This window comes from Dicentrarchus labrax, unplaced genomic scaffold, assembly GCF_905237075.1.
Source record: "Dicentrarchus labrax unplaced genomic scaffold, dlabrax2021, whole genome shotgun sequence".
NCBI classification, from domain to species: Eukaryota; Metazoa; Chordata; class Actinopteri; family Moronidae; genus Dicentrarchus; species Dicentrarchus labrax.
The window spans coordinates 18,959,324-18,966,113 of NW_026136710.1; positions in this window are offsets into that span (position 1 = coordinate 18,959,324).

Below are 6,790 nucleotides of genomic sequence, written 5' to 3' on the forward strand. Positions count from 1 at the left end.
GATTTATTGTTTGTAAGTCTCTTATCCAGTAAAAATGAAAAACATGTTAACGCGTTAATTAGTTCTGTAAGGATTAGTGGATTAATTACTCGATGGACAGCAAAGATGCCAAAAAATCTGTTCTTTGCTTCTGTTTTGCATTATTTTTTAAATAGGATATCTTTGGGTTGTGGAATATTGTGCTCTCAGAACTTGTGAAGGCAAAGACAAAAGACACTAAAGACAAAGCAAGTGATCTGTAGATGTCACTGTGTGAAAGCCCTTTGTCAATAGTTTCAGTCATTCTAGATTTAATGATTTGTGATAAAATAATAAATAAATGGTATAAATATGAATTAGCTGTAGCCCTATGCAAGTTACTCAGAATAAACTCCAGGCCTCGTATATGTTTCAAAACAATACTATTATCAATCCTGGAACTGTCTGTTGGCAGTATGTAGCGGAATAATTGATTTTCTGCAAATTTATTTGGGTCCTGCAGGGCAAGCCGTGGGCCAAGAAGACCCCCCTGGTGCAGAGCTCGACTCGGGTGGACAGATCCTGGAGGAGCCTGCTTAAGCCCCTGGAGTGGAGCTCTGAGGAGCAACTCTGACTGATGAGCTTTTTGAAAGTTGATCAGACACTTATGCTAAGAAGGGGAAACTGGAGCAAAGGCATCCTTAATTATCTGATGAGGGGAAGCTTATCTGAACGGTTTCTTTTTCTCTCCTCTTTTATCCTGCCGGATCACATGGCAGATCTTTACATAACAAAAGAGCTACCTGGCCGGCCCGCTTCATTTAAAACTCCATCATGATCCAAAGAGACACTCTGCATGTTTGAGTCCAAGTTCTGGTCTGAGGGTGATCCGCAAAGCAAGCCCCTGCTTCACATCACGTACGGCGACACATTCTGGAGCTGTAATTTCCCTGAAATATTGTGTGATAAAGATTTCAGGCTTGAGCATATTGGAACATTTATGGGTTCTCTCCCTGCAATGAGTGTGTAATTAATTCACGATTAAAAGTATTAGTACAGGCTTTGTGTGGTGATTTATTTAAAGGCTGGTACTAACGCTGGCTCGGTTTCCTCCTTTAGGAAATGGGTAATAAGATCCGATGCCAGGCCTTCTTTAGCATCCCTCTCTACACACACACACACATCCCACATTAGTGTGCCTCCTCCATTAGAAGCCCACACATAAGCGCAGGAGCCCTGTCACCACCGCCGTCACAGTCACCATGTTAACTTATTCATCCCTGTTAAAGCCCATGTAACTGGATAGCTGTTAATTAATATAGCTGTCGGGTAAATGGTTGCCGCCGGACCATCGCCACCATCCATCAGTAACATAATCTCAGGCTTGTTTTCATGCCAGGCCTCGGGCTCAATTAAGATAATGCTATGCAAACGAGGTCTCTCGCCATTAGCCTCATCACTGAGGGGCCGTTTATTGGCATAATTGGGGCACTCCAAAGAACAATTACCGTGGCACCTCCTCTCCACCTATGAGATCAGCAATCATCTGCGAGCATGACTGAGGAGTCACGAGTCGTGACCGCCGGGCGACGAGTCGTGGCTGCAGATTGACCCAGGTGGTCCAACAGGAGCAGCTGGAGAGTGCAGACAGACGACTGCAGCCAAGACTGCAGGCCTGTGACCTGTCTGTTGGACTGTAATTATCATCAAGTGATGCATTTATGTTGAAATACATGATACTGTTTATATTACAGCACAGCAAACACGGTTTTGGTCATTTGCAGGTCAAAGGATATCTAAGCTGAGGTGTTTTCATGTCTTTGGCAAATTCCAAGTCAAGTCTTAAGTCCTTGGGGGTAAGTCTAAATTAGGGCTGCAACTAACCCTTATTTTCATTACTAATTAATCGATTAGTTGATCATTTTCTCAATTAGCTAATTAGTTGTTTGGTCCATAGAATGAAAAATGCTGATCACTGTTTCCCAAAGCCCAAGATGATGTCCTCAAACTTCTTGTTTTGTCCGCGACCCAAAGAGTGGGACCCCGTTTTGTAAGTTTAGCATGCCCTATACTTATGTCAGTGTCAATCAGTGCCAAAAAACCTGTGTCAACAAAGGCAGTGAAGGAGGACTGCTAGCTAGCAAACAGGATGTAAACAATGTTTTGACTTGACTTTGCAAATATTTAATGTAAAAGGATGCATTTATCATTCAATTCAGTTTTATCTGCGCTAATTCATAACAGAGGTTATCTCAGGACTCTTTTCAAATAGAGCAGGTCTAGACCGAACTCCTTATAACACAAGACCCAACAGTTCCCACCATGAGCAAGCACTTGGCGACGGCGGCAAGGAAAAACTTCCTTTTAAGAGGCAGAATCCTCAGACAGACCCTGGCTATAGGTGGGTAGTCGTCTGCCTCGACCAGTTGGGGTGAGAGAGAGAGAGAGAGAGAGATAGAGAGAGAGAGGTAACGACAGAAGGACAGGGACAGAGACAAAGGTGGACAGCAACGACAGTAGCAACAACTGCACTAACAGTAGTGACTGATATCATGCCTATCATGTTTGTAAGATCTCAAAGATACACACAATGTATCATATTTTATTGTTCCTCTAGGTTAAAACTTGAAAGCTTTTGCTTTCGAGTTTCAAGTCAAGTCTTTAGGGAGTCAAATCTCATGTTAGTCAAGTAAAAATTGAGTAAATTGGATTCATAAAACACAATTCACTTTTCAACCATATTTAGCCAACTTTTAACCAAGACATCTAGTTGTTTTTTGACCTGAAAATCACCAAAGTGCCATGCTTGCTGGGACAGGCTACTGACCAGCTGCATATAAAATCAGCTAAAGTGTTTTCAAAAAAGGTGGAGGGGTTGGTGGCAGTGGTCCGAAGTTGGCCCTGAGGGAGGGAGACAGGAGGTTGCTGTTGGCAGAACAGTGTGGCCGTGGTGAAGGTCAGTGAGGTAGGAGGGTGGTGGTGGGGGGGTTATGGTTTGAATGGAACCTGCTGCAGTACAAGGACCCAGTAAACTTTTTAGGACATGGTGGGTGATAGGGGAGTGAGTGAGCGATAGAGCAGCAGAGTTCTGGATGTAGTGAAGTTAACTTTTCTGATGGAAACTTCTGGCTCTCCAAAACTACCTAAATTAAGTTTCTAAATATACTTAAGGTGGGAACTATGCAATACAGTTGTAGAATTATGTTATAGACCTATATTTTTTATCAACCACACCAGTCGTTTAAAGGTAAAAAAGGGTACAGAGGTTCAGGAATTTGGAGAGCACTGAGTTTGTTATCTATAACTGGGTTAATTTAGGTCTTAAGTTATCTTAAAGAAACAAGATTTAGTGGTATCACCTCACCCTCCAGTCCAAACAATGTAGGAGAAACTACAGTGGCCACAAGACCCGTGAAAAAACATGAAAGGCCTTATCTAGAGCCGTTTGTCTGTTCTGGGCTACTGTAGAAACATGGCGGTTCATCATGGCGGCCTCCGTAGAGGACGACCCGCTCCATCTGTAGATATAGAACTTATGAATATGATATTCCATTTCTGCCAATAGATCCTCCTAAATGTTACACACTGGATCTTTAAGGCTTAAATGAGAGATTACTTAATTGTGGTTTGGCTGTTTGAGGCCTTTACTGAACTATAACACATTCAGATTCATGACATCAAATCTCTTCAGCACTGAAAGGGCTTTGGGCTTGTTGTTGTCTTTGTTTTAGTCACATACCTCACACTAAGGATTTAGTATCAATGTACACATTTTTAATGGCTTATAGTAGAGTAATATAGTAATTTGGGCAAAAATAAGGATCTATAATTTTCATACAGAATTCTAATATATTTGTCTTGTAACTATGAAGTCTCACAGTGTTTGTCTGCACATTACTGTAAGAAGATAACAGCTGAATGGTCCTTTAAAGAACAGATGTTGCATATGGTGGGAGATAATTTGACACCAAATGACTTCTCATTTAAAATGTGTCTGTTAAGTATTTACTATTTAGTATGTTCCTTAACTAATAGAAACACGATTGTTTTATTAAATGGGATGGGTCAAGAACAGCATACTTTCTAACACAGTTGTTAATGATTCAACCTGGAGAGTTTCATGTCCACCCAAGGGTTGAAGTGTTAAAGCTGTCAGTCACCTAACATTGTTAATGGAGAAACTGAACAGTAGACTGAATGCCCGCAATAAAATCTGCACCCCTTTAAGATAAAGTGAACTGATTCACAGCATCTTTGAACAGGCTGTTACACTGAAAACAAGATCATTATTCTAAAGTACAATTTATGACTAACATTCTGAATATAGCAACAGGCAAACTTTCAGAGTCCGTGCACTGTGAACCTGCCACCCGAATTTGTAAATTTCCAGGAGACTTTCTGTGTGCTGAGTCACATTCCCACACATTTTCCTTCACAGTGCGTTTGTTGTTGATTTGCAGGTTTTCTCCCTTCAGCAGGAGAGACAAAAGCCACATCTCTGCAATACTGAGGCCCTTCCCATCTGTTGTCTGCTCACACCTCCACTTTGCTACATGACTCACACATTCACTCACACACACACACACACACACACACACACACACACACACACACACACACACACACACACACACACACACACACACTACACCATAGGCGGGCTTCAGCACTAGCACTAGCTATAATGATTCCTCTGACACACATTGGGGCACATCATTCCACAGCACAGCACAGCTTTGCAGCTCAAGGCCCCTAAACCTCACTCACACTTCTCACTAGCAAGATGTTTTCTGTGTGTGTGTGTGTGTGTGTGTGTGTGTGTGTGTGTGAGTGTGTTCACGGCCAATGCGAAGAGCTGAGAAGTGAGCGGCTCCTTGGGAATTTTAAGAGTCAAGCCCCCCTAAATCTTCTTGTTTCAACTTTAGAAAATCAATAGGATAAATATCCTGTTTGCCCCTCTTGTCCTCAGCCCGCCCGCCTCCAGCTCGCTCAGGTTACCGGAGCGGAGAATCTCGCTCTCACCTCAGGCTATGTTTAAAACAATCCCTGTTTTTTTTTTTAAAGCTCTGAATGGCTGAGGATCTCAGGTGCAGCTTTTAGAGCAAGATGGAGAATCACGTTAACATATGCCATTGGAGAGCGCCACTGGCTAAGTCCTCCAATCGACCTGCTCCGTGTGTGATTAGGCTAGTGAAGCTGAGCCCGGCCCAGACACAGATCGAAGAGGGTACACTCTCAATATGGATGCGAGCCGTGCCTGACGCGGCCACATCCAGCTGCTTCTATTGATTTTTTTGTCCTCAATTATATAATAGAAGCTCTGTTCTGGATTTGAACTTAAATCACATAGTTTGGCGAGCGAGCATGTCCCATAAATCAAGAAAGCATTTTGACTCATATGAAATAGGATTTTTATCGACTGTATTTGGCAGCCCCTCTGGAGAGATTTGCGTGACTGCTGTGTGAGTGTGCGATACGAAAGTGTATGTCTGTAGGGTTTCTTTTTTTACTTCTTATGTGTTCCAGGTGATTGAACTAAAGACAAAGAGGCACTGACACAAAACTTTGAGTGTACAGTTCAGCAAACCACAACTCAAGCTCTCACAAATCTGTTTTGAAAAGCCCTTGGATTAGTTCTCCCAGTACACAGTTGACTCTTCTAATTGGAAGACACCGACTCTTTTAGCCATCTGATCCATTGGCAACTTTGTTGAAACACATCCCCAAAGTCTTTATCCTCCTAGGCATATCGGTATCGATAGGAAGATGCAGGTTAGGCCATTGTGAGTGAAAAGACAACTGGACACTTACACAGTTCTACGGCAAAAAGAATATTCAGCTCAACCTTAACAGCTATTTAAATTTCAGTTCAGTCCAAGAGCAATATGAGCTCTTTTAAAACACAGAATGATCTACCAGCCAGGAAAGATCATTTATCTTCTAGTTCATCAAACAATTCTTGCATGTTGGAATGAGTGAAATCTTTTTTCCTTTTGACTCGTGTATATAAAGATACTAATATCAAATACACGAGGCTCATCGCTTAATAATAAACATTGTTTTTAAAAGATTGGTTTAAAAGATACCTGGATTTTATGTCCCCATCTAAAAGTGACTGTGTTACCAAACCAGCAGGTTCACATTTTTGGCTTTTATTGAAATATCCCAACAAATATAGGATGGATTTCCATGAAATCTTATCAATTGTTATCCCATAACTTTTCATCTAGCATCATCAGGGGGCAGTGGTAACCTAAGAGAGACGCAAGCTTGTGACCAGAAGGTCGGGTTGAGTGAATCTGGGTGGGGAAAGTGAAAAAGCAGCGCTTGCCCCTCCCTCATTACCACCACTGAGGTACCCTTAAGCAAGGCCCTTTAGCCCAACTGCTCCAGTGGAGCTGCTGATTGGCCAGCAGATCAGACTGTGGTTCTACAGAGCAAATACCAACAAAACTAATGACTGTTTTTTGTTCGCATGCTAACATACTAAACTAAGATTTTTTGGTAAACATTTATCAGTTTAGCATAAGCATGCTAGCACTGTCATTGATTCAGCTCCAAAAACCACGATTACGGACTCGTTGAGCCACCTGCATTGCTGTTGACTCTTTCGTTTCATGAAGATTTGGTCGTCATCCACTAGAAAATGCTACAGAAAATCCTGTATTTTACAGTAAATGAGGTCTACTTGTGATAAGCAGAGCTCAGAAATCTACAAATAACAGAAAGTAAAGAGAAAAAAAAAATTTGCTTCTCATTATGCACCAGTCTCTTTATGCAAGTTAAAAAAACAAGAAGTTAAATTGTGTTTGCATTGCAAATGGTATTTTCA